We start from the raw sequence: 18,297 nt of genomic DNA on the forward strand, positions 1-18,297 counted from the left end.
AATTTCATCTTCAATGTGGAGGGTTGAGATCATTTGTATGGGAAGTATATCATAGCCGTACTTATTACTAAATTGAGTAGGCATAGACGTATTCACACATACATATATTGTCGCTAAAATTTGAGTCCACTCAAATGACTCAAACAAATGTTCTGGAAAAGGTTCAGGTACATAAGCTTTGTCTGTGCAATCCCTTTCTAAGATACATTCTTCTCGTTTTAAGCTTCCATAAGTGTCTTGGTCAATCTTCCTCCACGAATGGAATTCTGTCTAAGGCATCTTCGCAGTCCGGCACTACAAGTTCTAGTTCTTTTGCTTCAAGGTGGGTTTCTAACACCACTTCGGATTTTTGTTAGTTTTTCTTACCACGAGCTCTTCAAGTTTTGCGATACTTTCAAGCTTGGGTTTTTGTTTTTCCAGCATTTCTTGCGTGATTCTTACCAAATTTTGATAAGCTTCAAGAATAGCTGCTTGCATGTCTAGAGAAGGTAGTTTTTTCATTTGTTTTCCATGTTTTGGTCTGCTTCAAGTCCTGCTTGGTAAGCTTCCAAGGCTGTATTAATAGGCTCAAAAATTTTGTCAACCAAAATTGATCCTTCAGATTTCACAGTTGTTTCTTTGAGCTCGCTTCCAGTTTCTTTCACCTTTTCATGGAATAGCTTTTTTGTTTCCTCCTCGATTTCAGCTCATTGGTTTTTTTTTTCTCATCTCATATCTTTTGCTTCTGCTTCTTTTGATCGTTTGAGAGGAAATTTTTGTATTCTCCGAATCATTAGAGGAGTTGTGTTTCTTTTTCTTAGCCTGGGCTCTAGTGATTACCTTGATTGGAACAATCGGTTCACTCTCAAACGAGCTACTAGGTATCACTTGGACTCCATTTACTACTGTTTTACCCTTGTTTAAAGAATTTTTAGGACAATCTTCCAGGAAGTGTCCTCCCTTTTTGGAACATTGTATGCAATAAGCTTCAACTGGCTTGAGGTTTTTGTCAGGCTCTCGGCATTCATTTTTCCAATGATCATATGTACCACAATTATGACAATTTTCCATTCTTTGCTTAATCATGGGTCTTACCATAGGAGGTTTGACACCTTGATTAGCTACGTAATACATTGGTGTGAGCTCTAGTGGAGCATGAGTCACAGGTTCTTCCATTGGTAATGGATGTGAATTATACCAATCTCCTTCTACCATTACTGTAGATGGACTAGGACTCGGCATAGGGTGTAACAGGCACTAGTGCTTCTTCATCTATGACTCCCTCTGGATGCACGTACTTTAACGACACTTCATTATGTTCTTGATATGGAGGTTATTTACCCAACACGGGTTGAGGTCTTTCCATACCCATCGGTGGTCTTTGAGCTTGGGCCATATTAGGGTGATATCTGTACATGGGTTGTCCTTGTGGCCTTATAGGAACGTACTGAACATTTCCATCATACTTTGGTCAGAAGAAGCACTCATTGGTCTCATGGTTGGTCCATTTACCCTCGATTGCACACCATGTTTGTGGCCTAATTGGTTGTCCCTGTTGAGGTATCCCTTGTCTTGGTCCCCTCATAGGTGCTTTTTGCATGTTGTTCATCATGTCATTCATCCTTTTGAGCATGTCTTCTATGGCTAAAAGCGGTGCTCCAGTAGCCGTTCCTACTTGTGGTGGTTTGGTGGATGTTGTTTTCTTGCTTTGGTTATCCTTAGGGACATCTTCTACGTTGAAAATATCACAATTGTCTCCTAAGTCAATAGAATCTGACACACACTCTTCTAGGGTTGTATGCTTCTTGCTATACAGTATAGCATGAAGTTCTTTGTTTAGCAGTTCCCCTAGAAACAAAGATACTAGCCATTCTTTTGTAGGTACTTCTAGCTCTGGGCATCTAGCAATGTATTTCTTCTTTTGAGTTGCACAATCCCTAACAGACTCACCTCGTTTCTGTTCGAAGTTGTAGATTTGGGCTACCGTATTGTGTTTGATCCCCGTTTTGGAAGAAGCAGCTACAAACCCTTGAGCTAATGTATTCCAAGTCCATGATTGACCTTGGTGGAATGTTCTAGAACCATGTCAATGCTTTTCCTTCTAATGTCATTCCAAACCTCTCAAATTGAGTATAGAAATCGAATATACATTCTGCTCTTAGCACTTGCTTATAGCTTGCTAAGTGGTTGTATGGATCCCCTGACCCACTGTATTTCTGACCCATTTCTGAAAATGAGCTCATCTAACGCGTCTATTTGGTTCAACTCTCGGTCTCCTGGAAGTGGGTCCTGTTTTGAGTCTTTCAAACCAGTCTGTTGAAAATAGTGACTCAAGTAGCCCTGGACTGGACTTAATGTCACCCGGTTTTCTGCGTGATGAGGTGGTTTCTGGTTTTTTAACTTTACTCTCAGAAGATCTCTCACGGTGTTCGTCTCTTGGAATAGTTTCTGGTCCTTGGCCCAATATCCAATCCCTTATGGAATACCCTTGATATTTGGTTTGTTCTACCTCCTCATGAGTCATCATAGCAAAGTTATTGTTATAACAATCCCTAAATAGGTAGGTTGGTAGATCTGCTAATCCCTTATCCTTGATCATGAAGATATAGATGATCTTCATGGGTTTAGTTGTCCTGATTTGGCATGCGAAGTCCACAAAAGATCTTTTACATGTCTATCCTCCCAACAATAGACTCCGATCGTAGAATTATCCGTACTAAGCCATTTCAAAGGCTTCAAATCTACTTGATCGTATCCTTGGAATTCTATGGTTGGTGGTCCTTCTTTTCCTGACATATCTGGGATTATGGTGTCTACTTCTAATCCCCATTTGTCTATCACGTCAGGGTTTTCGACTTGTAAATATTGAGTTCCATTTCTGTCCATGTACATTTTTCCTTGTTTGTTTGCCCTGATTTCTTCTTGAAACTGAATACCATGGTCATCAATGAGAATAGCATACTCTTCGTTAGGATCCAGGTAAACCTGAGCTCCCTGGCGATTAGTCTTATAAAATGAGAGTTTATGCTTATAGCGTACTGTCGTTCCGGTATCTGAGTAAGTTGAATAGGACGACATTTCAGATGTTCAATCTGAAAAAGTGTATGAGCCTTCTTCAAGGATAGTGTGCAAGGAACTGCCTTGATTCACGCTTTCTTCGGTGGATACTCAACTGGAGGTTTCTCAGAATATACCTTGATTTCCTAGTACACGACTAGATCTAAGGTTCATAAAGACTTGTGAAGCCCTGGATAGAGTACTTACCTTTGGATTGACTTGTCAATTTTCACTTGATTCGATTGCAGCTTTCTGTCAAGCTACGAATTCCTTGTCTGCAACCTGATTCATGTATCAATTTGATAAAGTTAGCTATTCTTTCACAAAGAAGATAAAATTACTGCTAACTATTGTGGTTGATTTGTGTGTATCACTGCAAATTGAGCTATGGGAGTCAGCAATTCACTTTTAGATTTGACTTTGGTAAAAATCAAAGGATTAATCTGTAACTTGGAAACTGAGTGAACATGTACCAATTTGGATCCGATTGAACCCAAGATTTCCTGGTGGCTTTGTATTATGTTAGTCTAACACTATACAAGTTCAAAAGTTAAAACTGTTGTCTCTATGTAGCAATAGTAAATAATCATAATTATTTACTTTTGTCAGTTTTTTGCAATTTTTGGCTTGTTTTGCCAAGTATACAACTTGTTAAAGTCTCTGGACAAGTTTCGACAAGTCTGGTCAAAATCTGTTTAAGTTTATCAATTGTTTCGTGTCTGCAGACTATAATTTCAAGAATCTGGCCGAAGTCTCACTTTTGTGATCCAAATTTCACCAAAATTGAGTTGTGTGGTTTACTTGATATGCTTGACCTTGTGGTATACTCAAATATGCAAAATTATCAATTTCTGAAGCAAATGTAAATAATCACGATTATTTACTCCAGCTAAATTTTTGCAATTTTTTGTCCCAACTCTGACATAGATCTGTTAAGTACTTCAACTAAAGGTCCCTAGCCAAGTTTCAACAAGTTTGGACAATTTTTGGTCAAATGGTCATCAATTTTCAATCCAATGATCCAAATCTTACCAATTTGGTTTGTGGGCTTATTACAACATAGTAAAGCTAGTGGTATGCCACCCTCGTCAAAAAAGTTAAAAAATGGGACAGATGTAAATAATCGCGATTATTTACAATTGGAAACTTTTTGCATCTTTTTGGTCAACTGAGCATGTATACATGTTTATCACATCAATATAAGCCTATAAATCAAATTTCATCAAGTTTGTACAATTTTTTTCCCAATTTACACTCAAAATTCAGAAAGTCGGTACAAACTTTAGTTTTTTGCCAGTTTGGTGATCCAAATCTTTTGTGCCTTTACAAAATTTATTTGTACACATGCAATGAGTCAATGGTATGAACCTTGGTCAAATCTGAGTTGAAAGTTAATAATCACAATTATTAACTTCAGCTTTGAAATGAAGCAATTTTTGCACTTTTTTCAAGGACAATCCTTTTGAGTTATTTTAAGCCTTTAAATCAAGTCAAAACTTACTTTGGCCTAGAATGTCAAGAAAAAATAAATAATCTGAGTTTTGGTCAACTCTTGAAATTTTGACTTCAAAGTGTCCTTGAGCTTACCCACTGGTTTATACAACCTCTAAGATTACTCTACAATCGGATTGAGTGGTTTGGAGTCTTTTCGTGCTATTTCTAGCCGTACACCTGAAATTTTGCAACTTCCAATAACAATTCACACTTGATTCTTTTAGAGGGAGCAATGTTCTGAAATCCACCTCGGATCCTACTTACCCTACTCCTAGATTCTCATGCAATGGGGTTGTGGAAAGTGTCCACAGACACTCATTCTCTTGTTTTTTTATGGTTTTCTGAGCATTGATCTTAAGACTTGTCTCGTCTATCAACCATCCTCAAAATTTTAATCTAGTTCTATAATCCTACAATTCTAAAGGCACTCAGCAAGTACGATTACCTCCAAGCTACCTCTACATAGCAAAAGCCGACAATCTTAAGCCATGCGGTTTCTAAAAGAAAGTTTTGAACTCTAGGAGATCCTAAAGAAAGTTAAAGGATAACTTCACAAGACACTTGTGTTTTTTCCTAGTTTAGGTCTCTTCAATCCCCGGCAGCGGCGCCAAATGTGGGACGTGTGCATAACCTCACTATCCTATCTTCTTGCAGTATTACCGAGAACCACGATTAAATTGTCAATATTCCATGGGATGAAGCTAACTCGACTAGTGCATAGAGGCTACAAGAGGTTTTCAATCTCTCAGAAAACAACTAACAACTCGCATCTAACTCAAGCTACACTCAAGTGACAGAAATCACCAAAAGCCAATCGCTCATCGGCAAAAAAATCACATCCGTTGCAACATCAAATGACATCCAACCGTAACAAAACTAGGACATGTTTATAAGACCTAAGAAGGCATGCTTATGGTCTCAAACCCCACTTTAGGTCAAGTGCCAAAATCATGATTATTAACAGCAGTGGATTTTTGACCTATTCGTTTTCGACCGAGAATGCACCTAAATGCTTAGCAATGATGCCCCAATATCCCTCCTGTGCTTCATTTTTTATTTTGAAGTGTAAATTCCCACGTATGATGAAATTAGGCCGCAGGTCGACGATGCCAAAAGCTAAGAAATAATGTGATGTGTTTACGTCAATGCGTAGAGCTCTTACCTGCGGTTGTAATGCAATAAACATGACTGCAATGTGACAACCAGGGAGGGAATAGAAAGCACAAGAAGGAGAGAAGTGAGCGTTGTTAGCTCACGCTGTGTATTTCATTATCCAAAACCTACAAAAATTGGCTTTTATACCTTAGCCAAGGTTTTTGGTGGTCAAAATTAATAATCTAGGAGTTCTACCAAAGATGGATAGTGACACGTTGATACAATTCTGAAGCTTGTAGCCCCAGCTCATCAATTATAAGGTTTATTCAAAAAATAGGAGTTACAATATTCCTGATTTATCAAAATAATAAGTGTTTATACAATGAGAACTCCGAACAATGGTATCTGTTGTATCCGTGTTAGCCTGCTGCTAACAAATGCTAGGTGCTTTCACTCCTGGCTCTTCAATTATAGGTCCCCCTATCTCTTTTTGAGATTGAGCTAGTGTGATAACCTGTATCGGTAATATTGTTTTGTTTTCTGAACCACTGCTTGAAGGGATCACCTCTAAAATGTTTAAAGTTGTTTTAACCGCTTTGTTTGGAATTTTTGGACAATCAGCGATCAAATGATTGATGCCGCAGTCTGGACAATAAGCATTGATTCAGACAATTTTTGTATGAGGGCAGTCTTTCATCAGGTGGTCGCCCCCACATTTATAGCATGATCCCAGTGGTTGTCGTTAATCTCCTTGAACTCCCTTCTATTGGTAAGCAGGTCTCGGTCCATTGAAGCCTCCATTGGCTATGAACAACAATGTTCTTGCATCCAAACTATATCTACTTTCTCCTGTAGCATGTGCCGTTGTTGGTGGTCCAACATTGCCGATCATGTTCCATGGTTCTTGTGCTCTCAACTCTTCTGGTGAGTAGTATGTAGGAAAAGCCATAGTTCCACTTGGCTCTTTGTAATGGACTAGTACAGGCACTAAGGCTTGTTCTTTTAGTTCTTCCACAGTGGGCATATACCTCACCCCTATTGGTCTTGCTCCTGGGAGTGGTGGTTGTTTCCCCAAAACTGGCTATGGTCGTTCAACCCCAACTGGTCCTAGCGAATTCCATGACGTATATCTAGGTATTGGTGGTACTTAAGGTGGTGCTACCTGCGGTTGTGGAACATACTGTTGTTCTTTAAATAGCCATTACTGTAGTAGCATTCCTCAGTCACATGATTCGTCCATTTCTGTTCGATGGTGCACCACTTTAGTTGCTTAGCCTGTGGCTTGGTAAATGAGCTAATCCTCTTCAACACGTCCTCTATGAGTTGCTCTTGATTTACCTTGAGTTGTGCTGATTTCACAAGCTTAGTTCCACTTTGTTGAGATGACAAATCATCATATCTATCTCTTTGATCTCTATTCTTGTAGATTGCACAATTATCTACCAGGAATAAAGCCTCTTTGGTTAACTCATTCAGAGTGTGGATTTTCTTCATATAAAAATCCCTTTGAGGGTCTGCATTTCCTAAGCCTTGGATAAATATCAACATAAGTCTGGATGGAGTAGATAATTCTTCCATTGGACATAATTTTACATATTTTTTCAACCGTAGGCTGCCTTTCTGATAGATTCCCCCTCCTTTTGCTTGAACTTGTGGATTTGAGAGACAATATTGTGGGCCATCCCTCTTTGAAAGAATTCCTCCACAAATTCATCAAAAATTTCTTGGATGGTCTCAAAATCTTGTCTTTCAGCAGAATCAAACTAGGTGGTGGCGTCCTCCTCTAAGGTGAGTCCAAATCTTGCAAATTGTGTATCGAAGTCTCTAACCTCTTTTGCTTGGATCACTCTCAAGAACGTTTCGAGGTGATCTCTAGGGTCTCCTCTCCTAAATACCTCTTGTGGACCCATTTCTAGACTTGAGAAGGTCTAACACATCTATCATCTATTGGCCTAACTGTGGAATCTCCTCGCCCTTCTCCCCTCACAAGGTCTCGTTCATGTCTCAATCTTTTGTCAGCTGCTTCTTCCATCCCATATCCTCTATATGACCTTTCAATAGGTGGTTCATTTACAAATCTTCTTTCCATTTTGATTCTCTCCATATAGGGGAATCTTGTTGTGGTCGGCATCATTGTTGGTCCCTTACTCTTCTTGGGATAAGAATAAGAGTAAGTGTCCATGGGAGAGACTATAGGGGTCACATATAATCCGTCTGTAATAGTGACTTCTCCTCTATAGAACTCTTGTTCCCTTGTCACTGTGGGTCGCAACCATGATTGCAACATTTCAAGATTTGGATTGAGATACGAAGGAGAATTTGGTCTTTCTACCGTTCTAGCTTGCCGAATTGGAAATGTGGCCGTATCCTCTATTTCCTCAAAGGGATCGGTAGATTTACTAGGGGTAGGGTTTAATCCTTGAGTGGCAACGAGGTCTGCTGGAATTACTCCAGTGGCTATGAATCTTGCTACCTCTGCCTTCTCTATCGGCATATACTCTTGCTTGTATTTGTCAACATAGATTATGAGACCCCCTTCACCTGATTCATATGAGAAAAGGTACAAAAGAATTTCTGTGGCTAACTGAAAGGCATATGGTGTTAGACATCGACTTGAATCTCCCATTAGTTATTCATAGATTCCTACCATTCCTTGGTTAGTCACTAGTTTAGACACCTTGTCAAACACTAGGGTGACATTAGGAAGGTCTATCCGAAGATGTATTTCGGTGATTTCAAAAACCATCTTACCTTTTACCACATTATCCCCGTATTTTTTGTAGTTCTCTGGATCTGTAACAATGAGGTAATGTGCTTCCTCATCATCACGAAATCTATCCCCATCATCATAAACTAGAAGGGACACACTCTCCTCAGTAGACACTAAGTTGACCTGATCTCCTTGTGATATTTGGTCTCTTGGAGGTTTCTCCCTGATCTTATATACATTAATTCCTTAACACACCACTATCAATCCAAACCTTTTATCTTAAATGTTCACTCTGTCGTTCCTTACTCTGCCTATTTTTTGTTGGTTGATTGATTGCACTCCTGATTGGTCTTGACTTGATGGGCTTTGTTGCTAGCTATCTATACAAACTTTAGACTCTGCAAATTTTTGTCAATAGTAATTCTCACTTTAGTAACATTCAGTATTGATTAGTAAGACCATGCGAGTACTTCCCATTCAAAGTTTGTTTTGAGAAGGGTTGGGTCCCTGTGTATGTTCTTCTCATTGATTTGACTGGTAAAATGGGTTGTTAGAGTTAAGCGGAACACTCTGGTAGGCTTAATTTAATCAAATAAGCTCTAATTCTGGCCCTTAGACATTATACACGTATAATGTCTCTCTTGCCAAAATAAGATATTTCTTCTCCTAATATTCTCTACCATGCAAGTAACTCTCAGAAGCTTCCAAATTGAAAATTGAACCAATTTTGTGAAAGCTATAATCAAATCAAGCCTGACTCTAGCCCAATTTTTGTTCTTTGGCACTTAGTGGGCCAAATATGCTCCAAAGTGATTGCAATCTTGGATATTGGCTTCTAAGGTCCCTTAGAATGCTAGGATATGCCCAAGTTTAGACTTTGGAGTCAATAGGGTCAAAAACACATTATACGCATATAATGTCTTTTTGCCCAGAATGAAGAAGTTTTTGCAGCTCTATGCTTAGAATAGTGTGTTCATACACCTTGTATAGTCTGGAGTTCAAAAAGTGTTCAACATCATAAAAAACACATCATACACGTATGACGTCTTTTTGATCAAATGAGATGAATCTTGCTCCAGAGGTAGTCCAACACTTAAGGACATCACAGATTCTCTTTGACTTGAGTTTTGAATCAATTTTGTTCAAATTATTGCCAAAATGTGTGTGCAAAATGTTTGAATTGTTTCTTGGTCTTTTCAACCTCAAAATTTGGTCCAAATACAATGAAATTTAAGCTATGGACTCCCTCAATGCTCTAGAACACTTGGGAATTCACACTTGTACAATTTGAGTCTATTGTAGGCCAAAATACACCATACACATATGATGTCTTTCCTCTCAAGGTTCTCCTCTATGTGTACACCAACCATTTGTGCTCAAAACCAGGTTTTGGTGCCAATGTTTCACCAATTCACCACTTTTCTTTATTATTGGCTAAAATTTGCAAAATTCTCTCTAAATGCCAAGTTGGTTGTCCAAATGGTGTGAAATCTTGCAATCAAGCTTATAACTACCTTCCAAGTGCTTTAGTGATGACAAATATGTAGGTTAACACCCAAATCTAAGTTGGAGACGTCATACGCGTATGATGTCTATCACCTCAGAATTCAGACCTGTTTTTATTCTAAGTTACCCTCTTTATCAGCAACATATACATGCATTTACAGTAAAATGTAAAGCTCAAAAGTGCTCACAAATACAAGTTTTTGCTTTTTCAATCACAACCACCCCATCTTTTGGTGTTTGGTCCCCAAATCTATGCCAAAACCTTCCACTCAAGGTGTTCCTAGGGTATAAGGACTCTTTTGAACACACTTGTACAACCAATTTTCACAGTTTTAGTTTCTTTTTAGCCTTGGAGACATTATACGCGTATAATGTCTAACTTGTGATTTTTATGTGCAGAACCCTCCTGAATGTCTTCTTAGGTTCTCAGCAACCCTCAGTCATGCCGAACCTTTTTTCTGTTTCAACTAAGAATCAACCTCTTTTCAAGGTTTCAATCCAAATAACAACTCAAGCAAATCTTCAATGATGGACAACTCTAGATCAAGATCAAATCATCTACCTAAAGCTACTCCTTAACATAAAAAATGGGATTTTGCAATTGTGATTAGATAAACACTTAGATGACACACATAGGCTAGCTAATTCTTTTATCATCTCATCAACCTTCTTGACCTTCTAAGACAATCTCTAATGGAGGAAATCAAATCTAAGCATTCTATGCACTAGTGAAAGCAACCCAACCTATGATGGTCATGCTATCCAAAACTAGGACAAATGCATTCAAAATGTTATGAAACTCACAGGATACACTCTCCTTATCCACGAGATCAATACCCTATGGACTATGACTTGGTATCCGCCCTTAAACTACCTCGTGCAACAATCACGTATAAAGTCAGGCAACAAAATACAAGTCACCATTTTTCGTTGTGCATGGTCCTAATGTGTATCTCGAGTTGTGTGAACCCATAGGTACAAAGAAATCACCAAACAGACACCCAGTTTGCAAGAAAACTCACCCGGAAGCTCGTAGGAGGTCGCTTTGTGATGTCGCCAAAATCGTACAAACTTGGTGTTGTATGGAATCCCTCACTGTTTCTAACACATTGACGGTGTCATTTTGTAATAGACCAAGTTGAAGAAACTTCTTCTGTGTTCCGCTGTCAACAATCATTCCAAGGAAAGAAAAAAGAATCATATGCATATGCTTACGCCACAAAAAATAGATCCATCCTAGAGTTTCAATCCATGAAGTTGATTTGTGGTCATTAAGGGGTGGGTTGCAATTGCATGAAGTATTGGAATCACAAGATATCCTTGCTAAACTAATCTTCCTGAAGACCATGGGTAAATGAGGTCAGAATTCAAAATACAAGCAACATCACTATCATCAATCAATGACATTTTGTAACTTAAGCCCAAATCCAAGCTGTGCCATAGTTTGAGTGTGGGACGCATGTCTAACCTCACCATCCTATCTTATTGTAGTATTAGTAAGAACCACAATTAATTTGTCAAACCATGGAACCAAGCTGACTTTAATAGTGCATAGAGGCTACAAGAGGGTGTCAATGTCTCAGAAAATAACTAACAACTCGCATCTAACTCAAGATACACTCAAGTGACTGAAATCACCAAAAGCCAATCGCTCATCGGCAAACAAATCACATCCGTTATAGCATCAAATGACATCCAAACGTAACGAAACTTCTAGGACAAGTTTATAAGACCTAAGCACACATGCTTATGGTCTCAAACCCCACTTTAGGTCAAGTTCCAAAATCGCGATTATTAACAGCAGTGGATTTTTGACCTAGTCGTTTTCGACCCAGAATGTATCTAAATGCTTAGCAATGATGTCCCAATACCCCGCCTATGCTTAGTTTTTTATTTGAAAGTGTAAATTCCTAGTTATGATGAAATTAGGCTGCGGGTCGACGATGCCAAAAGCTATAAAATACTGTGAACTGCTTACGTCAATGCGTAGAGCTTTTACCTCCGGTTGCAATGCAACAAACGCAATCGGAATGTGAGAACTGGGGAGGGAGTAGGAAGTGCAAGAAGGAGAGGAGTGAGTGTCGTTAGCTCACCTGTGTGTTTCTTATCCAAAAACTTATTAAAAACTTACAAAAATTGGCTTTTATACCTTAGCCAAGGATTTTGGGTGGTCAAAACTAATAATTTGGAGTTCTACCAAAGCTGGATAATGATTGGCTGATACAATCTAGAAGCTTGTAGCCCCATCTCATTAATTACAGAGTTTATCTGAGAAAATAGGAGTTACAATATTCTCGATTTATCAAAAAAATAAATATTTTACAAATAGAACTCTGAAAAATGGTGTCCGTGTTAGCTTGCTGCTAAAATCCCCCCCCCTCCTCGCTTGTGTCGTCCCTTGAAACACCTTTATGGGTTGAAATAGTCTTCGGGTTGACGGCTGGCAAGGCGGTCTTTAAGTGCATCCAGTGCCTTCTAGTATCTGATTTTTCTTTCTTTGTCGGGCACTTGCAAAAATTGCACGGTCACTTTATTCTTCAGCTCCACCATTGAGTAGCCTACAAACCTGGATGTAAGGTTGCTGATCATCGGTGCAAATATCTTTGTTCGCTAGGTAAAGAATCCAGTTTAGAAAGCTTCTTCAAAGGCCAACATATTATTCGATGGCAAGAACATACATCTGGCATAGGAGCCGTAAAGGACTTCTTCGAAGGTTCCCCACTCAGATCGTAGCATAAGCCTTTGTTAGCTTCTAAAGATGATATCCATGGGGCTCCTATTTGCTCAAACTCATTAAAAAATTGGATGCATGTGAGCAACATTCTGCAGATCTTATATAACATGGCACAGGGAGATCTTGTAGACTCTTGAAGAAAGACATGGCACCCGTTAGGGTTTTCACCATGTATTCCTTTGTCGCTTGTCCTCTCTCTGGAGCTGGCAGTCTGGGGTAGTTAAGCCAAGTTGGCCTTCTCTTTGTCAGTGCTTCATGCTCTTACCATGTCCTTACTCTGGGTACATGACAAAAATTTGGATCTCTTTGAAGGGTTGCAAATGCTCTTGTGAACAGAATCAGGTATCTCGGATTCTTGTTCAACCAGCTTAACCTCCACTTTCAATGGTCTTTATCTGCGCCACCTTCTTGTATATCTTTGTACAGTCTCTCTTTCACTTGTAGTAATTCCACTTTAATGAGAGGGTATGGCATGGATTGTTGATGCCATTGCACATTGATTTGATTGGGAATGAGTAAGTGACATTGACAGAGTGTAAAACTCTCAACTCCCAATCCATTGCGGCTTTCCACTGCTCATCCACCTCTGGGGTGATCTTATCTTTCAGTGCATCTTCTTCAGCTTTTAACAGCTGGACCATTGGCACTGTGTCTGCATCTGTGATGTGAATCTGGAAATCCTCTTCACCACTCGGCTCTGATGTGGACTGTGTTTCAAACTCAACAAATGAGACTGAGGGTATGTCTATCTGTGGCGGCTCTGAATTACCTGCCTCTTCTTGCGTGTCTCGTTTTCCATCTCTGAGGAGTTGGTTAACTCGCTTGAGCTCTATTATTTCCTTTAGGACTCCTCTTCTCTCTGAACCCGCATCAGTGCCAGGTCCCTGCGCTATGATTGCTCCAGATTTAATTCCAACTCCAGATCTTTGTTCTTATTTTCCAGCGCCTCGTATACTTCGTCAGTCCCTTTGATCGAGGCCACGACTAGATTTTCTCTTATTTGCGGTAAGAAGATTTCCTGATCATTGATCCACTATTCAGAGTACTGCAGAGAACCATTGGTAGCATCTAATTGCACTTGAATTTTTTGAGCTGACAGAGATATCGTAAGAAGTTCATACGTAACTTTTGTCAGCTGTTCGTATTTTGCTTTGTAGGCATCAGATAATCTGGTGAGCAAATCATCTAATTCCTCCATTTCTTTTTGCTGTCTATCCCTAGCTAGCTGGTGCTGTTCAGCTTCTGCCTTCATCTCCTGCACCTGCCTTTCAAGATCGGTGATGATAGTCATCCTATCTTCTAACTCTCCTTCAAGAGCGTCGATCACCATCTCAAGCTCTTTGTCCTTTGTGTTGCGGCTTAGTGCAACGGAGTCTCTCCTTCATTTCTTGCATCTGCCATGCATATTCATTTACTTGTACTATTACCTCATTGTTGGACTACCAATCATCCTGTCTTGCTAGCTGAGATGTGCCTGCAGTCTCATGTGTGTCTTTCTGTTGCGTCGTAGCTGCTGGTTGTTCTTGTGTGGAGGTAAATGGTTGGTCTTTTGCTTCATCATCCTGAGGCCTTGTTGCCTTGGCGGTTTCTGGCTGAGGGGAAGTAGAAGGTGTTTCATCCTTCTCTTGCTGTGCTGTAGTGGAGGGTGCTGGCTCAGTTTCTGTTGTCTCTTCTGGTGCCGGCCTTTCTTCCTCCTCTGGCTCGAGTTCTTTCTCTTGTGCAGTGGTAGCCTCTTTTTCTAGATCTGCTTCTTTATCTTTCTCTTTCTCTTGCTGGTCCGCCTCTTGTGCAGATTCTATTTCTTTGCTGGATTTAGATTCATTGGTTTTCTTTGGCTCCGCTTCTTTATTGGACTCTTTCCCTGCCAGTGATGGTGATGGGCTTGGCATGGGGTGTTCCTATTGTTCGGTAGGCGGTGAGGTGGGTCTCGGAGATCCAAAGATTTCTTCTTGGGCTTGTGCTCTAGCCGTCTCCTTGGATTTCCTCGTCGACATTCCTTGCCGTGTCATCTGCTTCCTTCAGCTTGAGGGCATTGGCTTCTTGGTACATTCTTTCCAATCTCTCTGTCGGATCTTCAGCCTCTTTTCTTCTGTGATGCTTCGTTCTAGGGCCTTTAAGCCCAACAGACACCCATTTCTTTGGGTCCTTCCCTTGTATTTGTCTATTACGCTGGTAGGCCTGTTTCTCTCTTTCAAAGAATGCTTGCTTTTGGGCTGGCTCTTCTTGGTGTGCTGCCACAACTTTTCTTTTCATTTCTTCTCTATGAGCTCTCTTTTTCTCGTTGTCAGAACTTTCACTGCTGTGCCTTTCCGGCGAACTGTCAGCTGATTCTTCATTGGATTTATAGGATATTTTTCCTGACCTTGTAGCTCCCGGAAAGGGTTGTGCTGCCAATATCCAGGTGTTCTGGTCATGAGCAGGTGGTAAATTGTTGGCCATGCCAATGGCATGGTATGCTATCCTCATCAAGACCTCTGGCGCACCTAAGTAAGTGATTTTACCTTCTTTCTTGGTGCCCTTCAAAGTGGTCAGGACATACTGTGCGTGGTCCATTGGTTTCCTTGTTGTCGACTTGAGAGCTTAAGTGAATGTGGTGGCCACGGCGTGATTTGGCGTAGTGTACCTTGGTGGCCTTTTTGCCTAGAAATGGAAGTGCTGGTGGTACAAGCGGGCTGGCTCTTCCACTTGTTTGTGAATTAAATCAGTGAAGGTAGCCGCGACTCTCTCTTTTGTAAATGTTACTGCTATTTTCCTGTCCCTTGCTCCCAGGTCATTCCTTCTGTGGGCAGGCTGAGTGTCTCTATCACTATCTCTTTAGTGATGACCACTTCGACCTTGTTTCCTTGGGTGTTAGATATCTGTGCAGTTCCATGTTCTTTAATTGTGGATAGAAGCTCGTAAGCCTTCTGAAAATCCACTCTGCAAGGCTCTTGTTCATAGAAATCCCTGAGTCCCAGCTTGCGGTTAGCTTATTTGGTTTTTGGCTTGGCGGCTATATCATAGACTTCCTTGGGCAGGAGTTGCAACTCCACCTGATTCCCCTCTTCACTCTTGAATCTGCCAATGAGGATTGTAGTGTGGTGCTCTTCTAGCTGTTCTCTGGAGAGGTATGATGCCTTGGTTGCTTTGACTGACTCGGGGTCTAGTTGATAAGCCGGCAATTCCTGTAGTTTCTCCTTTTGGTTGAGCTTCTTCTTGGCCCTCTCCATTGCTTGCATGGCTCCTGTTCAGTGAATAGAGTGCAAAGTTAGCAGATTTGTTGGAATTTTCTCTAAAATGTCCTTTAGGCCGAAATGACAACAATTTTGGTCCAATTTGCTTCAAATCAATTTTTGAACAAGCAAAGATGCATAAAAACATGCAAGGAACAAAATTGTGAAGTCAAAATAACTATTTGCAACCAAAGTCAAAATAACTTTTTGCAAACTTGGCTTCATAGGCTTGAAGTATATACCAAATACATGCTTTGAGTGAAATATGGGCTCATTTGGATGCAGAGGGTGAAAATGGTACCAGATATTGGCTTTAGGTCTCTGAAATAGTAGATATAAAGGAAATTTGAGATTTTGGGCTCCAAATTGGTTCAAATTTGGCTTGTGGCTCAACACATTATGTACTTTGGATGTATGATGGCAAAATATCAAAACTCCCCAATTTTGAAATAACCGCGATTATTAACTTTTCTTCCAAAATTGGTGTTTTTGGTACAAATTGGTTCTAGCCATTGTATAGACCCTGTATATGAGATATAAGGTGATTTGGATCAAGAAAGGTGGTCCATAACCCAAAATTTCGCTTGCAAAGACATCTTTGCATTTTTTTGATAATTTTCCAAGTAATGGGTGGTCATTTTGGCTCATACTTGATTTTTGGCATGTAATAGGTGTGCACATGATAGGTGAGGTGAGGTGACAATTTCCAAGCAAAACTGATGCAAAAGTAAATAATCGTGATTATTTACTACAATGACAATTTGTTTACAAAACTCACAAATTTTCACCTAGACATATTCCATACACCTAATGCAAGTCCTAAATTGAATTTGGTCAAGTTTTGTCATGCCGGCATCACTTTGTGCTTTGTCGACTCTGAAATCACCGCGTTTTGTGACTACACTGCCTGTTGGGTTGGTTGGTCAACTGTGAGGCTTTGGACTTGTCTGCAACATAGTCGTGAAGCAACCTGTCAATTCTGGCTCATTCGGAGTCAATTTGACCCCGTATTCAAATTTGACACTTTGTAATCTTTGAGTTGTTTTCTGATTTTCGAGGGCTTTGCTTGATGTATTTCACCAAACCAATCATATACATTGTATATGGACCTCATAAGCAAGCCATCTGTGGAGTCAGGTCAGAATTCTGGCATTTGCGAAAAACCTAGCTTTTCTACTGGGGGCCCCCTCAACCCTTACCTAATGGTCATATGATGATATAGAAAGGTTCTATTATGTTAGGACATGCTATGGTTCAAATCCCATCTGATTTGGTCAAGCTGGCAGGCCGCTATGGTCAGTTTTAGGCCGTAGGTCTTCGTGCACTACTCGATTTCTAGGGTTTTTTCTAGGGCTTTAGACTAGCTACCGGCCATACAAAATGGATCATTGACGAGTAAAGAACTTATCTCTCATGTCTCGTGTGAGATGGCACTGAAAATGGTCAACCTTGGGGTCCGCAAAAGTCGCACGAAAGAGCTCGAAAGCTCTATCTGCAAAGGCTGCAAGTGGAAATGAGGTGGTTTTAGCCTACCTTGGATATCTATACCCGGACTTCCCGAACCAATTTCCTAGGATCTCCCCGTTAGTCCTACTAGGCCATGAAATCTATGTTAGACTCAAAAATTTCCCTGATTGGATTCCTGTAGCTCATTTAGCAAGAATTTTGCAAAAGTAGGTCTGGCCGCCTAATTTAAGCTTCCCGCTTTCATCTTCTGATTTCATTGAAAATTTTTGTGCTTGTTTGCCTTGCCTTTTTTATCACCATCGTGTCTTCCATTTTTTCATATGAGCTTCCCTACTATTTATTATTAATTTTTGACCTATTTATTTAAAAAAATCAAAGAAAATAGAAAAATGCTCTAGAAAAGTGAAGTAAAAATCCAGTAATTAAGAAAATCCATTGAAAAACACAGCTTTGCTATTTTTTGTTGGATTTTTTCTATTTTTAAGCCTCATTATCAATAAAAATGATGAAAAATATCCAAAAAATGACTATTTTTGATGATTTTTTGATAGTATATACACTATTTACACTCATCGGGAAGATATTATCAGTGAATTTTTCCTTGATGATAAATTATAAGGGCATTATTAGGCAATTTTGCAAAAAATCACACGTTAACATCAAACTTTTTCCTCCCTCTTCAAACATTGCCCTTAATTACTTATTACTTAGTTCTCTTCCACCCCTCCTAGATGGCATACTCCCGGACGACTGTGTGCATGGGTTGAGCGATTGTGTCTATGCATAGCCATGGCTGGCTCTACTATGCTATGAAGATCAATGCAATTCAAACCAATATGCTGTGCAATAGCTGGGTCTTGAGTAATTAACTCAAGGGTTTCTGATGTCGAGGTTTGCTGCTGATGTCTTCCAAAGAGAAAATCTTGTAACTTGTGTGCTCTCTATTTAATTGTACCATTAGGATGCTTTAGGAAATTGATTTCTTGAATTGTTGGTAGTACTTTTGATTGTTGTCGAGCTTTTTCCTAGCATTGGTAGCTTGG

The sequence above is a fragment of the Adiantum capillus-veneris genome, chromosome 27, assembly GCF_014529385.1.
Source record: "Adiantum capillus-veneris isolate H3 chromosome 27, ASM1452938v2, whole genome shotgun sequence".
Taxonomy (NCBI): Eukaryota; Viridiplantae; Streptophyta; class Polypodiopsida; order Polypodiales; family Pteridaceae; genus Adiantum; species Adiantum capillus-veneris.